Here is a 20,062-nt window from a genome sequence, read left to right as displayed (position 1 = left end):
CTAACAGTGAGATCATGTGTATTTTTTATTACTGAATCTGATAATATGTCTTCAGATTCTGTTGTCAAAGTAAATTAAATTCCCCAACTTTCAAAGAAAAGGACTCAAAATATCTTTATAAATTATTAGATTCATTGATAAGAGGCAAATTTAAACTTTTATCACTGATACAAATAAAGGAAAATGTAAAAATATAACACAACACAGAAGAAATTATGCACAAAATAACTATCTTATCCCACATTTTAAAACAACATAATAGACTTTTTTGTTGCAAATAAATTATTAGTATGATTACATGTATTCATTTTATTCTGTTAAATATTTCCAGATCTTTAAAAAATTTGACTGTGCTTCACAAATAACTTTGGTGTATGTAGGTAGGAGACAAAAATTGCTTTTTAATCATTATTAAAATTAAAAGAAATAAAGGAATTTCCAAAGGCCTGTTCTAAAACAATTTTATCTTAAAATTCTCCTTTTGCTTATGACTAACACATAGGAACTTACTTCTCACTTGTTAAGTAATACTCCATTTGGTATTTCAACAGATAAGTGGGAACCACCCATTTGGATACCCTGTATAATAAAAAAGAACTCACTTGGAAATCAGGCTTTAAAATAAAACTAAATGCTACATTCTGAGATAAATTTAAAAGATAAAATTATTCAGCTAGATACTTTTGAATAGTGTTTTTGATTGTTTAAACACTGGCCAACTTACTAGCAATTTGAAAATGAGTTTTACTATTTCCATCATGGTCAAACCAACCTGCTACTCTTTCAGGAAAAAAATAAAATAAAAAAGGAAACACACTCTGCACTTCAATACTTCTACCAAGGGTAAACACGATCCAAAGTCATATAGTCACATTTTCTAAAGATGATGTGTAACATTGGCTGGTACACACTGAATTTCATCTCCTAGCAAAGGTAGGAAATGAAAAAGAAAATGCTATACTAAAGCATAAAAATGGAGGTATAATTACATGCTCCCTATATAATTCAAGGCAATTAATTATTGTAAATAAGCCCCCAATTTATTGGACATTGTCATAAACTAAAGGGGGTTATAAAAGGAGAAAATATTGTCCCTTAAGTTGAGGAACAGTTGAAAAGGTTTTAGGGGTCAACTACTCCAACCTCTTCATTTTTGGCTAAGCCACTGAAAACCCAAAATAATTAACAAAAGATGGAGAAGGTGAAAGACCCTGAGCTCACCTCCTCTCACAAGCACACAAAAATCACAACTATATGCAGAACAATCATCAATGAAAAGATCTTCTACAACAGAAGACATAAAGAAGGAACCAAAACAAGATAGGTAGGAGAGGTGGATTCATGATATAACTAAGTCCCATACCCCAAAGTAGGCAACACATAAACTTGGGAATAATTATATTGCAGAATTCTCCCACAGGTGTGACAGTTCTGAGTCCCAAGTCAGGATCCCCAGGCCATGGGTCCTGCACTCGGAAGATGAGCCCCCAGAGCATTTGGCTTTGAAAGGCAGTGGGGCTTATTTTCAGGAGCATTGCAGAACTGGGTGATGAAGAGACTTCACTCCTAAAGAGTGCACACAAAATCTCACATGCACTGGGACCCAGGGCAAAAGCAATAATTTGTTAGAAGCCTGGGCCAGACCTACCTGTGGCTTTGGAAAGACTCCCAGAGAAGTGAGGGTGGCTGAGGCTAACCCTGGGGACATAGACACTGGTGACAGCCATATTTAGGAGCTCTGTTCTACTCCTCGGAAGCCAGCACTGGTGGGTGTCATCCTGGGATCCTCCCTCCAGTTCATTAACACCAAGACCTTGTGCAAACCAAGAGGCTCTAGGTGTCAGTGCTGGGAAGCCTCAGGCCTAATAACTAACTGGCTGGGGACACAGACACACTCATTAGCAGAAACAAGTTGTCTAAAGTCTTCTTGAGACCACAGCTGCATCTAGACATGTCCCTAGGCATGGTCCCGCTCACCAGAGGGCCAACACCCAGCTCCACTCACCAGTGGGCAGGCACCATTCTTGCCATCCAAGAAGCCTGCACTAACCTCTAGACCAGACTCATCCACAAGGGGGCAGACACCAGACACAAGTAAACTGTAAAACCACAGCCTGCAGACCCAGCCTGCCCACAGAAATCCAGCCCCTACCCTGGGACCAGTTGGGACTTGACCCTGCCCTCTAGTGGGTCAATGCAAGCTTCAGGACATCCTGGGGCCCCCAGGATGTGTCAGGAACCACACCACAAACCAACAATCTGACACTAGCTCTGGGATCCCTGGGCCCTGAATCCAGACTCCAGGACCTGTCTCTTCCTTCCAGTAGTTTGGCACTCACCCCATGACTTTGCTTCACACACTAGTGGGTAGGCAACAACCCCAGAGTCTTCTGGAACCTGACTCTGCCTACAAATGAGCCAGCACTAACCCTGGGGTTCTGCAGCCAGCTGCCTGGTGGCCAGGCCCCACAAGCCAGCAGCCTCCAAAAAAGACAGGGTCTCATATGGTCTGTCAACCAACTGGATAGGGCCCAAACCACGACCATCAGACCACCCACATAGTCAGCCTACCACAACAGAAGAACACACAGCACTCTTAGGGGGAAACCCTAAAGCATATAGCTTGGGTGATGAGAGGGAAGTGCACTGCAGGGATGCACAGGAAATCTCCTATAGAAAGCCACTTCTCAAAGGTTGAGAAATGTAAACAACCTACCACATACATGAAAACACAAAGAAAAACTTAGACAGAAATGAGGTGACAGAGGAACATGTTCAGATGAAGGAACAAGATAAAACCCCAGAAGAAGAACTAAGTGAAGTGGAGATAGGCAATTTATCCAAGAAAAAGTTCAGAGTAATGATTGCAAAAATGATCAAAGAACTCAGGAGAATAATGTATGCACAGAGAATTTAGAAGTTCTCAACAAAGAGTTAGAAAATATAAAGAACAACCAAACAGAGATGAAGAATACAACAACTGAAGTGAAAACTACATTAGAAAGAATCAACAGTAGACTAAATGATACAGAGGAAAGAATGAATGAGCTGGAAGACAGAGTAGTGGGAATCATTGCCACTGAACAGAAAAAAGAAAAAGAATGAAAATAAATGAGGACAGTTTAAGAGACTTCTGGGACAGCATCAAGTGCACTAATATTCTCATTATAGGCGTCCCAGAAATAGAAGAGAGAGAGGAAGGCCCTGGTAACGTATTTGAAGACACAACACCTGAAAACTTCCCTAACCTGGAAAAAGAAACAGTCACACAAGTCCAGGAAATGCAGAGTCCCATACATGATAAACCCAAAGAGGAACACAACAAGACACACTGTAATTAAAATGACAAAAAATAAAGATAAAGAGAGAATATTCAGAGCAGCAAGGGAAAAGCAACAAATAACATACAAGGGAACTACCATAAAGCTATCAGCTGATTTTTCAGCAGAAACTCTGCAGGCCAGAAGGGAGAGGCACAATATACTTAAAGTGATGAAAGGGAAAAACCTACAACAAACAATACTCTTCTCAGCAAGGCTCTCATTCAGATTTGATGGTGAGATCAAAATCATTACAGGCAAGAAAAAAACAAAAGAATTCAGCACTATGAAACCAGCTTTACAACAAATGTAAAGGAATTTCTCTAGGTGAAAAAGAAAAGGTCACAACTGGAAATAAGAAAAAATATTAAATGAAAAACTCACTGGTAAAGGCAAACAGACAGTAAAAGTAGGAAATCATTCACAGGCAAAGCTAGTGGGAGGTTAAAAGACAAAAGCAGGAAAATCGTCTAGATCTACAATAATCAGTTAAAGGATACACGAAAAAATTAGATGTAAAATGTGATATGAAAGGCAGTGATCATGAGGAAAAGACAGTACAAATGCATGGTTTTTAAAATGTATTTGAAATTAAGAGATCAGCAAGTTAAAACAACCATGTATATATATATAGATTGATACATAAAAACCTCATGGTGACCACAAACCAAAAATCTATAATAGACATATATGTAAAAGAAAGAAAAACAAATCCAGCAAAGATAGGCATTAAATCACAAGAGAAGAGAACAAAAGAAGAAGAAAGGGAAAATAGACCTATGAAAACAAATCCAAAAATATTAACAAAATGGCAACAAGAACATACATATCAATAATTACCTTAAATGTAAATGGACTAAATGCTAAAACCAAAAGATTAGAGTGGATGAATGGATACAAAAATAAGACCCATATATACACTACCTACAAGAGACTCACTTCAGATCCAGACACATAAATACACAGACTCAAAGTGAGGAGATAGGAAGTGATTCCATAAAAATGGAAACCAAAAGAAAGCTGGAGTAGCAATAATTAGACAAAATAAAATTTAACACAAAGACTGTTATGGATAGAAAGCACAGAAATACACCCACACATCTATAGTCAATTAATCTAGGACAAAGGAAGCAAGAATATATAATGGGGAAAAGACAGCCTCTTCAATAAGTGGTGATGGGAAAACTGGAAAGCTACATGTAAAAGAATAAAATTAGAACACTCCCTAACACCATACACAAAAATAAACTCAAAACTGATTAAAGATCTAAATGTAAAGCTAGACACTATAAAACTCTTGAAGGAAAACACAGGAAGAACACTCTGACATAAGCTCCAGCAAGATCGTTTCTGATTCACCTCCTAGAGGAATGAAAATAAAAACACAAACAAATGGCACCTAATTAAACTTAAAAGCTTTTGCACAACAAACGAAGCAATAAACAAAACAAAAAGACAACCCACAGAATGGGAGAAAATATTTGCAAATGAAGTGACTGACAAAGGATTAATCTCCAAAATATACAAACAGCACATGCAACTCAATATCAAAAAAGCAGACAAACCAACCAAGAGATGGGCAGAAAATCTAAATTGACATTGTTCCAAAGAAGATATACAGATTGTCAAAAAGCACATGAAAAGATGCTCAACATCACTAATTATTAGAGAAATACAAATCAAAACTACAATGGCATATCACCACACATGGGTCATAATGGCCATCATCAAAAAGTCTACAAACAATAAAGGCTGGACAGGGCGTGGAGAAAAGGGTACCCTCCTACACTGTTGGTGGTAATGTAAATTGGTACAACCACTATGGAGAACAGTATGGAGGTTCCTTACAAAACTAAAAATAGAACTACCATATGACCCAGCAATCCCACTCCTGGGCATATATCTGTAGAAAACCATACATACACACCAATGTTCATTGCAGTACTATTTACAATAGCAAAGACATGGAAGCAACCTATATGTCCATTGACAGAAGGCACACATAAAGAAAAACATATAACAAAAAACGAAAATTACAGATGACTATCAATGATGAACATAGATGCAAAAATCCTCAACTAAATCCTAGAAAAGCAAATCCAATAACACATTAGATGGATCACAAACCATGATCAAGTGAGATTTATCCCAGGGGTGCAAGGATTTTTCAATATCTGCAAATCAATCAATGTGATACAACACATTAACAAATTGAAGAATAAAAACCATATGATCATCTCAATAGATACAGAAAAAGCTATTGACAAAATTCAACATCCATTTATGATAAAAACCCTCCACAAGTGGGTTTAAAGGGAAGAAACCTCAATATAATAAGAACCATATATAACAAACTCACAACTAACAGTATACTCAATGGTGAAAACCTGAAAGCATTTCCTCTTAGATCAGGAACAAGACAATGATGCACACCATCATCACTTTTATTCAACATAGTTTTGGAAGTCCTAGTAACCAGAGAAGAAGAAGAAATAAAAGTAATCCAAATTGGAAAGGAAGAAGTAAAACTGTCACTGTGTGCAGGTGACATGATACTATAAATAGAAAATCCTACAGATCTTACTAGAAAACTACAAGAGTTTATCAGTGAATTTGGTAAGGTGCAGGGTACAAAATTAATATACAGAAATCTGTTGCATTTCTATTCACTAACAATAAACCATCAGAAAAAGAAACTGAGGAAACAATACCATTTACCATCACATAAAAAATACCTAGGAATAAACATACCTAAGGGAACAAAAGGCCTGTACTCTGAAAACTATAAGACACTGATGAAAGAAATTGAAGCGGACACAAACAAAGATATACTATGATCTTGGATTGGAAGAACACATATTGTTAAAATGACCATACTACTTAAGGCAATCTACAGATTCAATGCAATCCCTATCAAAACACCAATGGCATTTTTCACAGAACTAGAAGAAATAATTTTAAAATTTGTATGGAAACACAAAAGCCCCTAAATAGCCAAAATAATCTGAGAAAGAAGAACAGAGGTGGAGTAATCATGCTTCCTGACTTGAGACTATAATACAAACCTACAGTCATCAAAACAGTATGGTACTGGCAAAGAAATATACACATAGATCAATGGAACAGGATAGAGAGCCCAGAAATAAACCCACACACTTATGATCAATGAATCTACAAAAAAGGAGACTAGAATATGCAGTGAAGAAAAGACAAGTCTCTTCAATAATTGGTGATGGGAAAATTGGGCAGTTACATGAAAAATAATGAAATTAGACATTCTCTCATACCATATACTAAATAAATTCAAAATGGATTAAAAACCTAAATGTGAGTACAGATATTATAAAACTCCTAGAGGAATACCTAAGCAGAGCACTCTGACAAATTGTAGCAATATTTTTTTGGATCTATCGCCTGAACTGAAGGAAATAAAAGTAAAAAATAAATAAATAAGACCTAATTAAACTTAAAATATTTTTCACAGCAAAGGAAAACATTGATAAAACCAAAAGACAGGTTACTGAATGGGAGAAAATATTTGCAAATGATATAACATAAAAGGGATTAACATCCAACATATATAAACAGCTCATACAATTCAAAACAAGAAATGGGCATAAGACCTGAATAGACATTGTTCCAAAGAAGAAATGCAGATGGCCAACAGGCACGTTAAAAGGTGCTCAACATTGTTAATCATCAGGGAAATGCAAATCAAAACCACAATGAGATATCACCTCATACTTGTTAGAAAGGCTATCATCAAAAAGAACACACATAACAAATGTTGGTGAGGATGTAGAGAAAAGGGAACACTTGTACCTGTTGGTGGGAATGTAAGTTGCTGCAGCTGCTGTGGAAAACAGTATGGAAGTTTCTCAAAAACTAAAAATAGAACTACCGTATAACCCAGCAATTCCATTCCTGGGTATATGTCAAAAAGAAAAAACACAAAGACACTTATTCAAAAGATACATGTACCCCATGTTCATAGCAGCATTATTTACAACTGCCAAAATATGAAAGCAACCTAAGTGTCCATCAAGAGATGAATGGATAAGGAAGATGTTGTGTATATAAAAACAGTGGAATACTACTCAGCCATAAAAAATAATAAAATTTTGCCATTTGCAGCAATATGGATGGACTTGGATGGCATTATGCAAAATGAAATACATTAGACAGGGGAAGACAAATACTGTATGATATCACTTACATGTGGAATCTAAAAAATACAACAAACTAGTGAATATAATGAAAAAAAAAAGCAGACTTACAGATACAAACACCAGGTGGGAGAGGGAAGGGTGGAGGGACAATATAGGGATGGGGCAGTAAGAAGTACAAATTATTAGGTATAAAATAAGCTAAAAGGATATATTGAACAGCATGGGGAATATGGGAAATATTTCATAATAACTATAAATGGACCATAAACTTTAAACATTTTAAACCAATAAAACTCGTCAGTCTTTATTCAGTTAAGGTATATGCTTAACATTAAATAAAAGATCTAAAATATTAACAAAAGATCTATCAAAGGGAAAGTTCCAGCATCACAAATAAGGAATCCATTCTCTCTTCCAAAGTCTACTTCATGATATCTTTTCTTTGATGAGGCATATCTCCAAGGCACCAAATAGTCTTAAAGCATAGATTAAACCTTGAACAAGGGAATCAAATGATGTACATACAAGGTGTTTTGATCACCCACCAAACCTCATCTCCCCCAGCCCAGAGGCAATGCCGATCTTGACTATTTTCCATAGTCTTCCAGTTCTTTTGCTTTCTTTCTTAAGAGATAAAAATTAACAGATAAAGTAAATTTCTGTTAACTGCTGATCCCAACATCTCAATACCATTTCTCTCCCTCCCATCATTAGAATGAGTTTGCAGTTTACCTTCCTAAATATTTTTTTCTTTCTTTCTTTTTATTTAAGTAGAATTGATTCACAATATTATATTAGTTTCAGGTGTAGAGCATAGTGATTCGAAATTTCTATAGGTTATCTAATCTTTTTTACTGTAGTATAGTTGCTTTACAACATTGTGTTAGTCTGTGCTGTACAGCAAAGTGAATCAGTTATAAATATACTTATTTGCATTACTTTTCTGATTTCCTTCCCAATTAGGTCACCACAGAGCATTGAGTAGAGTTCCCTGTGCTATACAGTAGGTTCTCAATAGTTATCTATTTCATACATAGTAGTGTATATAAGTCAATCCCAATCTCCCATTCATCCCACACCCTCTTTCCCCCTTTGGTGTCCATAGTTTGTTCTCTACGTCTGTGTCTCTATTTCTGCTTAGCAAGTAGGTTCATCTTTAACATTTTTAGAGATTCCACATATATGAATTAATATACGATATTTGTTTTCTCTTTCTGACTTACGTCACTCTGTATGGCAGTCTCTAGGTCCATCCCCATCTGTGCAAATGGCACAATTTCCTTCCTTTTATGGCTGAGTAATATTCCATTGTATATATATGTAACATATCTTCTTTATCCATTCCTCTGTTGATGGACATTTAGGATGCTTCCATGTCCCGGCTATTGTAAACAGTGTAGCAATTACCATTGGTGTGCATGTATCCGTTTGAATTATGGGTTTCTCTGGGTATATGCCCAGGAGTGGGATTGCTGGGTCATATGGTAGTTCTTTTTTTAGTTCTGTAAGGAACCTCCATATTGCTCTGCATAGTGGCTGTATCAATTTACATTCGCACAAACAGTGTAAGAGGGTTCCCTCTTCTCCACACCCTGTCCAGCATTTACAGTTTGTAGGTTTTTTTGATGATGGCCATTTTGACTGGTGTGAGGTAATACCTCACTGTAGTTTTGAGTTGCATTTCTCTAATAATCAGTGATGTTGAGCGTCTTTTTATATGTGTCTGTCCATCTGTGTGTCTTCTTTGGAGAAATGTCTATTTAGGTCTTCTGCCACTTTTTGATTGAATTGTTTGCTTTTTAGATATGGAGCTGCATGAACTGTTTGTATAAAATTTGGAGATTAACCCCTTGTCAGTTTCTTCATTTGCAAATATTTTCTCCCATTCTGAGGGTTGTCTTTTCACGTTCTTTGTGGTTTCCTTTGCTCTGCAAACACTTTTAAGTTTAATTAGGTCCCATTTTTTAATTTTTGTTTTTATTTTCATTCCTCTAGGAGGTGGGTCAAAAAAGATCTTGCTGTGATTTATGTCAAAGAGTGTTCTATGTTTTCCTTCATGAGTTTTATAGTGTCTCGTCTTACATTTAGGTCTTTAAACCATTTTCAGTTTATTTTTGTGTATGGTGTTAGGGAGCGTTCTAATTTCAATCTTTTACATTTAACTGTCCAATTTTCCCATCACCACTTATTGAAGAAACTCTGTTTTCTCCATTGCATATTCTTGCCTCCTTTGTCATAGATTAGGTGCCCATACGTGCATGGGTTTATCTCTGGGTCTTCTATCCTATTCCACTGATCTATATTTATTTTTGTGCCAGTATCATACTGTTTTGATGACTGTAGCTTTGTAGTATACTCTGAAGTCAGGGAGCCTCATTCCTCCAAATCCATTTTTCTTTTTCAATATTGCTTACCCTATTTGAGATCTTTCATGTTTCCATACAAATTATAAAATTTTTTGTTCTAATTTTGTAAAAATTGCCATTGGTAATTTGATAGGGATTGCATTGAATCTGTAGATTGCTTTAGGTAGTATAGTAATTTTCCCAATACTGATTCTTCCAATCCAGGAACATGGTTTATCTCTCTATCTGTTCATATCATCTTTGATTTCTTTCATCAGTTTCTTATAATTTTCTGCATACAGGTCTTTTGTCTCCTTAGGTACATTTATTCCTAGGTATTTTATTCTTTTGTTGCAATGGGATCATTTCCTTAATTTATTTTTCTAAATTTTTGTCATTAGTGTATCAGAATGCAAGAGATTACTGTATATTAATTTTGTATCCTGCAACTTTACCAAATTAATTGATTAGCTCTAGTAGTTCTCTGGTGTCATCATTAGGGTTTTCTATGTATAGTATCATATCATCTGCAAATAGTGAGATTTATTTATTCTTTTCCAATTTGCATTACTTTTATTTCTTTTTCTTCTCTCATTGCCATGGTTAGGACTTCCAAATCTATGTTGAATAATAGTGGAGAGAGTAGAAATCCTTGTCTTGTTCCTGATCTCAGAGGAAATGCTTTCAGTTTTCCACCATTGAGAATGATGTTGGCTGTGGGTTTGTCGATTATGGCCTTTATCATGTTGAGGTAGGTTTCCTCTATGCTCACTTTCTGGAGAGTTTTTATCATAAATGGTGTTGAAATTTGTCAAAATCATTTTCTGAATCTATTGAGATGATCATATGGTTTTTATTCTTCAATTTGTTAACATGTTGTATTACATTGATTGATTTGCATATATTGAAGAATCCTTGCATCCCTGGGATAAATCCCACTTGATCATGGTGTATGAAACTTTTAATATGTAGTTGGCTTCTGGTTGGTAGTATTTTTTTGAGGATTTTTGTGGCTCTGTTCATTAGTGTTATAGGTCTGTAATTTTCTTTTTTTGTGATAATTTTCTGTGGTTTTGGTAGCAGGGTGATAGTGACCTCTTAGAATGAGCTTGGCAGTGTTCCTCCTTCTGCAATTTTTGGAAAAGTTTGAGAAGGATGGGTGTTAGCTCTTCTCTAAATGTTTGACAGTATTCACCTGTGAAGCCATCTGGTCCTGGACTTCTGTTTGCTGGAAGATTTTTCATCACAGTTTCAATTTCATTACTTGTGATTGGTCTGTTCATATTTTGTCTTTCTTCCTGATTCAGTTTTGGAAGGTTATACCTTTCTAAGAATTTGTCCATTTTTTCCAGGTTGTCCATTTTATTGGCATATAGTCACTTGTAGTAGTCTCTTATGATCCTTTGTATTTCTGTAGTGTCAGTTGTAACTTCTCCATTTTCATTTCTAATTTTATTGATTTGAGTCCTCTTCCTTTTATCCTTGATGTGTCTGGCTAAAGGTTTATTGACTTTGTGTATCTCCTCAAAGAACAAGCTTTTAGTTTCATTAAACATTTTGAATAACAATTTTGTACACCTGTAAATTATACATTATATAAGTTATAAAATATATATTATATAAATTATATAATATATATTATATAAGTTATATATTGCTGAAATACAGCAACTGTATTTCAATTTTAAAAAAGAGAAAGAAAGAAAAACCCAATAAAATTTCAATCACTTGTTAAAAGTCATTCAAATTAAACTGGTACAGAAATAAAGCTCCCAGTCCAGTGTTCTTTCTATGTACATCACAATGTGTTTTACTCTGAACCTTTTTCTTATCACCTAAACAATTAATATTTGCTCATTGGATAGAATTTTGGAAGTTACATAAAGACACAGGGAAGTAAATGGTAATTACTTTTCAAAGTATTTTTTTGTGTATATCCATACTGCTTATGCAGTTTTGTAACTAGTCTTCCTTAACATTAAAGTTACGTCTTGAGCATTTTCCCACAGCATTAATGTTCTTCAGAAAAGACATTTGAGGAGGAGATTCCAGATCAAGACGTCAGATTTCACCTAACATCTTGAGTTCACCTGAGTTCACCTCCTTCCAAGGACACACCAAAACCACAACTATACATAGAACAACTACCTCTGAGAATGGCCTGGGTGTAACAGAACAAATTTTCTACCACTAAGGATATAAAGAAAATGTCATATCAAGATGTGTAGGAAGGCCAGAGATGTGGTCTATTCAGAACTTGGTACAGTAACTCATATGCACGAGCAATATTACAACCAGATGTCCTCCCTGAGAACTGAGGCGTCCAAGCCCCACATAAGACTCCCCAGTTTGGAAGACTTGCATGAAAAAGACAAGTTCCTATAACATTTGGCTTTGTAAACCAGCAGATTTTATGTCCAGGAGAGCCAGAGGGGTGTGGGAAACAGACTCTGTTCTTGAAGGGCTCCCACACAAACTCACTCAATCCTAGTCCCAGTACAGAGCAGCTTGAAAAGCACCTGGGTCATATGCAAAGGAGATTCATTAACTAATTTTAAGGCATGTACTGGCAGGGTGGCAGGAACCTGGTGGAACATTCTCCAAGGATGGAAGTCCTGGTGGGTGCCATTTTTTTTTACATTCCTTCCACCTAGCTGACTTGCCACCTGTCGGGGCCACTTCTGTCTCCACCAACTTGGCTAACACTGTGTGCCCCACCCCACTTAGCAAGTGGCCTTTGCTGGCATTAGCCCCCCTCTAAAGCAGCTCCTGCTCTGGGGGGCCAGTCCCACACACCAGCACACCTGTGGCACTGGTGATCCAACCACTACAGGGGGGTACGTGTAGCCTACACAAGGCAATCCCCTGGAGCACCTAGCTCTGATGACCACAGGAGATTGTGCCACTGCGCTCCACAGGATATCTTCTACATAAGTCCACTCTTTCAAGACCAAAAGACATAGCTCAGGAGGCTTCCAGGAAGATGGTGGAAGAGTAAGATGTGGAGATCACCTTCCTCTGCACAGATATATCAGAAATACATCTACACGTTGATCAACTACTACAGAACACTTACTGAACAATGGCAGAAGACCTCAGACCTCCCAAAAGGCAAGAAACACCCCACGTACCTGGGTAAGGCAAAAGAAAAAACAGAGACAAAAGGATAGGGACAGGACCTGCACCAGTGGGAGGGAGCTGTGAAGGAGGAAAGGTTTCCACACACTAGGAAGCCCCTTCGCGGGCAGAGACTGCAGGTGGCGGAGGTGGAAAGCTTCGGAGCCGCGGAGGAGAGCAGAGCAACAGGGGGGCGGAGGGCAAAGCAGAGAGATTCCCGCACAGAAGATCAGGGCTGGCCGGCACTCAGCACCCTGAGAGGCTTGTCTGCTCACCCGCCGGGGCAGGCGGGGCTAGGAGTAGAGGCTCGGGCTTCAGTCAGAACGTTGGGAGACGACTGGGGTTGGCAGCATGAACACAGCCTGCAGGGGGGTTACTGCACCACGGCTAGCCGGGAGAGAGTCCGGGGAAAAGTCTGGACGTGTCGAAGAGGCAACAGACTTTTTCTTCCCTCTTTGCTTCCTGCTGCACGAGGAGAGGGGATTAAGAGTGCTGCTTAAAGGAGTTCCACAGATGGGCGGGAGCTGTGGCAAAAAGCGCGGACCCCAGAGACGGGCATGTGACACTAACACTGCTGTTGACACCACCAAAAAGACTGTGTACTAGCACAGGTCACTATCCACACTCCCCTTCCGGAGAGCCTGTGCAGCCCGCCACTGCCAGGGTCTCAGGATACAGGGACAACTCCCCCAGGAGAACACACGGCACGCCTCAGGCTGGTACAACGTCATGCCGGCCGCTGCTGCTGCAGGCTCACCCTGCACTCCGTGCCCCTCCCTCCCCGCAGCGTGAGTGAGCCAGAGTCCCCGAAGCAGCTGCTCCTTTAACCCCGTCCTGTCTGAGCAAAGGACAGACACCCTCAGGCGACCTACACGCAGCGGCGGGGCCACATCCAAAGCTGAGACCCTGGGAGCTGTGAGAACAAAGGAGAGAAAGGGAAATCTCTCCCAATAGCCTCAGAAGCAGAGGATTAAAGCTCCACAATCAACTTGATGTACCCTGCATCTGTGGAATACATGAATAGACAATGAATCATCCCAAATTAAGGAGGTGGACTTTGAGAGATTTATGATTTCTTCCCTTTTTCCACTTTTGGTGAGTGTGTATGTGTATGCTTCTGTGTGAGATTTTGTCTGTATAGCTTTGCTTCCACCATTTGTCCTAGGGATCTATCTGTGTGGTTTTTTAAAAATTTTTTTTCTTAATAATTATTTTTTATTTTAATAAATTTATTTTATTTTACTTTAACTTTTTTCTTTCTTTCTTTCTTTCCTTCCTTCCTCCTTTACACAGTGAATCAGCCCAAATTGAGAAGAGGGACTTTGAGAGAGAGAGATTTATGATTTTTCCCCTTTTCCTCTTTTTGTGAGTGTGTATGTGTATCGTCTCTGTGAGATTTTTTCTGTATAGCTTTGCTTCCACCATTTGTCCTAGGGTTCTAACTGTCCGTTTTTGTTTGTTTGTTTGAATGTTTTTCTCTTAATAATTATATATTTATTTTAATAACTGTACAATATTTTACCGTACTTTATTTTATTTACCTTTATTTTCTTTTATCCTTCCTTCCCTCCTTCCTTCCTTCCTCCCTCCCCCACTCCCTCCTTTCTTTCTTTCTACTTCTACTAATTCTTTCTCTCTAATTTTTCTCCCTTTAATTCTGAGCCATGTGGATGAAAGGCTCCTGATGCTCCAGCCAGGAGTCAGTGCTGTGCCTCTGAGGTGGGAGAGCCAACTTCAGAACACTGGTCCACAAGAGACCTCCCAGTTCCACACGATATCAAATGGCAAAAATCTCCCAGAGATCTCCATCTCAACACCAGCACCCAGCTTCACTCAATGACCAGCAACCTACTGTGTTAGACACCCTATGCCAAACAACTAGCAAGACAGGAACACAAATCCACCCATTAGGAGAGAGGCTGCATAAAATCAAAATAAGTCCACAGACACCCCAAAACACACCACGAGATAAGGACCTGCCCACCAGAAAGACAAGGTCCAGTCTCATCCACAAGAACACATGCACTAGTCCCTTCCACCAGAAAGCCTACACAACCCACTGAACCAAACGTAGCCACTGGGGTCAGACACCAAAAATAATGGGAATTAACAGCCTGCAGCCTGCAAAAAGGAGACCCCAAACACACTAAGATAAGGAAAGTGAGAAGACAGAAAAACACACAGCAGATGAAGGAGCAAGATAAAAACCCACCAGACCTAAAAAATGAACAGGAAATAGACAGTCTACCTGAAAAAGAATTCAGAATAATGATAGTAAAGATGATCCAAAATCTTGGAAATAGAATAGTCAAAATGCAAGAAAAATTTAAGAAGCACCCAGAAGAATTAAGATGAAACAAACAACAATGAACAACACAATAAATGAAATTGAAAATACTCTAGATGGGATCAATAGCAGAATAACTGAGACAGAAGAACGGATAAGTCACCTGGAAGATAAAATAGTGGAAATAACTACTGCAGAGCAGAATAAAGAAAAAAGAATGAAAAGAACTGAGGACAGTCTCAGAGACCTCTGGGACAATGTTAAACACACCAACATTCGAATTATAGGGATTCCAAAGAAGAGAAAAAGAAAGGGACTGAGAAAATATTTGAAGACATTATAGTTGAAAACTTCCCTAATATGGGAAAGGAAACAGTTAATCAAGTCCAGGAAGCACAGAGAGTCCCATACAGCATAAATCCAAGGAGAAATACACCAAGACACATATTAATCAAACTGTCAAAAATTAAATTCAAAGAAAACATATTAAAAGCAGCAAGGGAAAAACAACAAATAAAACACAAGGGAATCCCCTAAGGTTAACAGCTGATCTTTCAGCAGAAACTCTGCAAGCCAGAAGGGACTGGGAGGACATATTTAAAGTGATGAAGGACAAAAACCTGCAACCAAGATTACTCTACCAGCAAGGATCACATTCAGACTTGATGGAGAAATTAAAGCCTTTAGAGACAAGCAAAAGCTGAGAGAGTTCACACCACCAAACTAGCTTTACTACAACTGCTAAAGGAACTTCTCTAGGCAAGAAACACAAGAGAAGGAAAAGACCTACAATAACGAACCCAAAACAATTAAGAAAATGGGAATAGGAACATACATATCAATAATTATGTTAAATGTAAATGTACTAAATGCTCCCACCAAAAGACACAGATTGGCTGTTGGACACAAAAACAAGACCCATACATTTGCTGTCTACAAGAGAACCACTTCAGGCCTAGAGACACATACAGACTGAAAGTCAGGGTATAGGAAAATATATTCCATGCAAATGGAAATGAAAAGAAAGCTGGAGTTGCAATTCTCATATCAGACAAAATAGACCTTAAAATAAATACTATTAGAAGAGAAAGAAAGACACTACATAATGATCAAGGGATCGATCCAAGAAGAAGATGTAAAAATTGTAAATATTTATGCACCGAACATAGGAGCACCTCAATACCTAAGGCAAATACTAACAGCAATAAAAGGGGAAATTGACAGAAACACATTCATAGTAGGACCGTTAATACCCCACTTTCACCAATGGACAGATCATCCAAAATGAAAATAAATAAGGAAACACAAGCTTTAAATGATACATTAAACAAGATGGATTTAATTGATATTTATAGGACATTCCATTCAAATCATCAGAATACACATTTTTCTCAAGTGCTCATGGAACATTCTCCAGGATAGATCATATCGTGGGTCACAGATCAAGCCTTGGTAAATTTCAGAAAATTGAAATTGTATTAAGTATCTTTTTGAACCACAACACTATGAGACTAGATATCAATTACAGGAAAAGTTCTGTAAAAAATACAAACACACGGAGGCTAAACAATACACTACTTAATAACGAAGTGATCACTGAATAAATCAAAGAGGAATTAAAACAAATGCCTAGAAACTAATGTCACTGGAGACACGACAACCCCAAATCTATGGGATGCAGCAAAAGCAGTTCTAAGAGGGAAGTTTATAGCAATACAATCCTACCTTAAGAAACAGGAAACATCTCAAATAAAAAACCTAACCCTGCACCTAAAGCAATTACAGTAAGAAGAATAAAAATAAAACCAAAGTTAGCAGAAGGAAGGAAATCATAAAAATCAGATCAGAAATACATGAAAAAGAAAAGAAGGAAACGATAGCAAAGATCAAGAAAACTAAAATTTGGTTTGAGAAGATAAACAAAATTGAAAAACCATTAGCCAGACTCATGAAGAAAAAGAGAAGACTCAAACCAATAGAATTATAAATGAAAAAGGAGAAGTAACAACTGACACTGCTGAAATACAAAAGATCATGAGAGAGTACTACAAGCAACTCTATGCCAAAAAATTGGACAACCTGGAAGAAATGGACAAATTCTTAGAAATGCACAGCCAGCCAAGACTCAATCATGAAGAAATAGAAAATATGAATAGACCAATCACAAGCACTGAAATTGAAACTGTGATTAAAAATCTTCCAAAAAACAAAAGCCCAGGACCAGATGGCTTCACAGACGAATTCTATCGAACATTCAGAGAAGAGATAACACCTATCCTTCTCAAACTCTTCCAAAATATAGCAGAGGGAGGAACACACCCAAACTCATTCTATGAGGCCACCATCACCTTGATACCAAAACCAGACAAGGATGTCACAAAGAATGAAAATTACAGACCAATATCACTGATAAACATAGATGCAAAAATCCTCAAGAAAATACTAGCAAACATAATCCAACAGCACATTAAAAGGATCATACACCATGATCAAGTGTGGTTTATTCCAGGAATGCAAGGATTCTTCAATATACGCAAATCAATCAACATGATACCCCATATTAACAAATTGAAGGAGAAAAAACATATGCTCATCTCAATAGATGCAGAGGAAGCTTTTGACAAAATTCAACACCATTTATAGTAAAAACCCTTCAGAAAGTAGGCATAGAGGGAAATTTCCTCAACATAATAAAGGCTATATATGACAAACCCACAGTCAACATCATCCTCAATGGTGAAAAACTGAAAGCATTTCCACTAAGATCAGGAACAATTCGAGGTTGCCCACTCTCACCACTCTTTTTCAACATAGTATTGGAAGTTTTAGCCACAGCAGTCAGAGAAGAAAAGGAAATAAAAGGAATCCAAATTGGAAAAGAAGAACTAAAGCTGTCACTGTTTGCAGATGACATGATACTATACATAGAGATTCCTAAAAATGCTACCAGAAAACTACTAGAGCTAATAAATGAATCTGGTAAAGTGGCAGGATACAAAATTAATGCACAGAAATCTCTGGCATTCCTATACACTGATGATGAAAAATCTGAAAGTGAAGTCAAGAAAACACTCCCATTTACCATTGCAACAAAAAGAATAAAATATCTAGGAATAAACCTACCTAAGGAGAAAAATGACCTGTATGCAGAAAAGTATAAGACACTGATGAAAGAAATTATAGATGATACAAATAGATGGAGAGATATGCCATGGTCTTGGATTGGAAGAATCAACATTGTGAAAATGATTCTACTACCAAAGAAATCTACAGATTCAATGCAATCCCAAACTACCACTGGCATTTTTCACAGAACTACAACAAAAATTTCACAATTTGTATGGAAACACAAAAGACCCCGAATAGCCAAAGCAATCTTGAAAACGGAAAATGGAGCTGGAGAAATCCAGCTCCCTGACTTCAGACTATACTACAAAGCTACAGTCATCATGACAGTATGGTACTGGCACAAAAACAGAAAGATAGATCAATGGAACAGGATAGAAAGCCGAGAGATAAACCCACGCACATATGGTCACCTTATCTTTGATAAAGGAGGCAGGAATGTACAGTGGAGAAAGGACAGCCTCTTCAATATGTGGTGCTGGGAGAACTGGACAGGTACATGTAAAAGTATGAGATTAGATCACTCCCTAACACCGTACACAAAAATAACCTCAAAATGGATTAAAGACCTAAATGTAAGGCCAGAAACTATCAAACTCTTAGAGGAAACCATAGGCAAGCACTGTATGTCAAAAATCACAGCAAGATCCTTTTTGACCCACCTTCTGGAGGAATGGAAATAAAAACAAAAATAAACAAATGGGACCTAATGAAACTTCAAAGCTTTTGCACAGCAAAGGAAACCATAAACAAGAGCAAAAGACAACCCTCAGGATGGGAGAATATATTTGCAAATGAAGCACCTGACAAAGGATTAATCTCCAAAATTTACAAGCAGCTCATGCAGCTCAATAACAAAGAAACAAACAACAGAATCCAAAAATGGGCAGAAGACTTAAATAAACATTTCTCTAAAGAAGATATACAGACCTCCAACAAACCCATCAAAGAATGCTCAATATCATTAATCATTAGAGAAATGCAAATCAAAACTACAATTAGATATCATCTCACACCAGTCAGAATGGCCATCAACAAAAATTCTAGAAAAAATAAATGCTGGAGAGGGTGTGGAGAAAAGGGAACACTCTTGCACTGTTGGTCGGAATGTAAATTGATACAGCCACTGTGGAGAACAGTATGGAGGTTCATTAAAAAGCTACAAATAGAACTACCATATGACCCAGCAATCCCACTACTGGGCATATACCCTGAGAAAACCATAATTCAAAAAGAGTCATGTACCAAAATGTTCATTGCGGCTCTATTTACAATAGCCCGGATATGGAATCAACCTAAGTGTCCATCATCAGATGAATGGAAAAAGAAGATGTGGCACATATATACAATGGAATATTACTCAGCCATAAAAAGAAACGAAACTGAGCTATTTGTAATGAGGTGGATGGACCTAGAGTCTGTCATACAGAGTGAAGTAAGTCATAAAGAGAAAGACAAATACCGTATGCTAACACATATATATGGAATTTAAGAAAAAAATGTCATGAAGAACCTAGGGGTAAAGCAGGAATAAAGACACAGACCTACTAGAGAATGGACTTGAGGATATGGGGAGGGGGAAGTGTAAGCTGTGACAAAGCGAGAGAGAGGCATGGACATATATACACTACCAAACATAAGGTAGGTAGCTAGTGGGAAGAAGCCCAGTAGCACAGGGAGATCAGCTCAGTGCTTTGT

At 37.7% G+C, this 20,062-nt stretch overlaps 2 long non-coding RNA genes across 2 annotated transcripts in view; one reads left to right on the top strand and one right to left on the bottom strand.

Moving 5' to 3' along the window:
* Nucleotides 1-14,754, bottom strand: part of LOC309977891 — a 1,160,683-nt gene extending 1,145,929 nt beyond the window's left edge. The window contains exon 1 of the long non-coding RNA XR_014327105.1: nt 14,569-14,754. This is a non-coding gene — a long non-coding RNA (uncharacterized lncRNA). The remainder of the gene's footprint in view (nt 1-14,568) is intronic.
* The window catches only part of LOC309977890, a 560,535-nt gene that overhangs the window by 303,367 nt on the left and 237,106 nt on the right, over nt 1-20,062 (top strand). The window lies entirely within an intron of this gene.

The sequence above is a fragment of the Leucopleurus acutus genome, assembly GCF_964270905.1.
Source record: "Leucopleurus acutus genome assembly, chromosome: X".
Classification (NCBI taxonomy): Eukaryota; Metazoa; Chordata; class Mammalia; order Artiodactyla; family Delphinidae; genus Leucopleurus; species Leucopleurus acutus.
The sequence above is the reverse complement of the archived record's forward strand: the minus strand, read 5'-3'. Positions and strand labels throughout refer to the sequence as shown.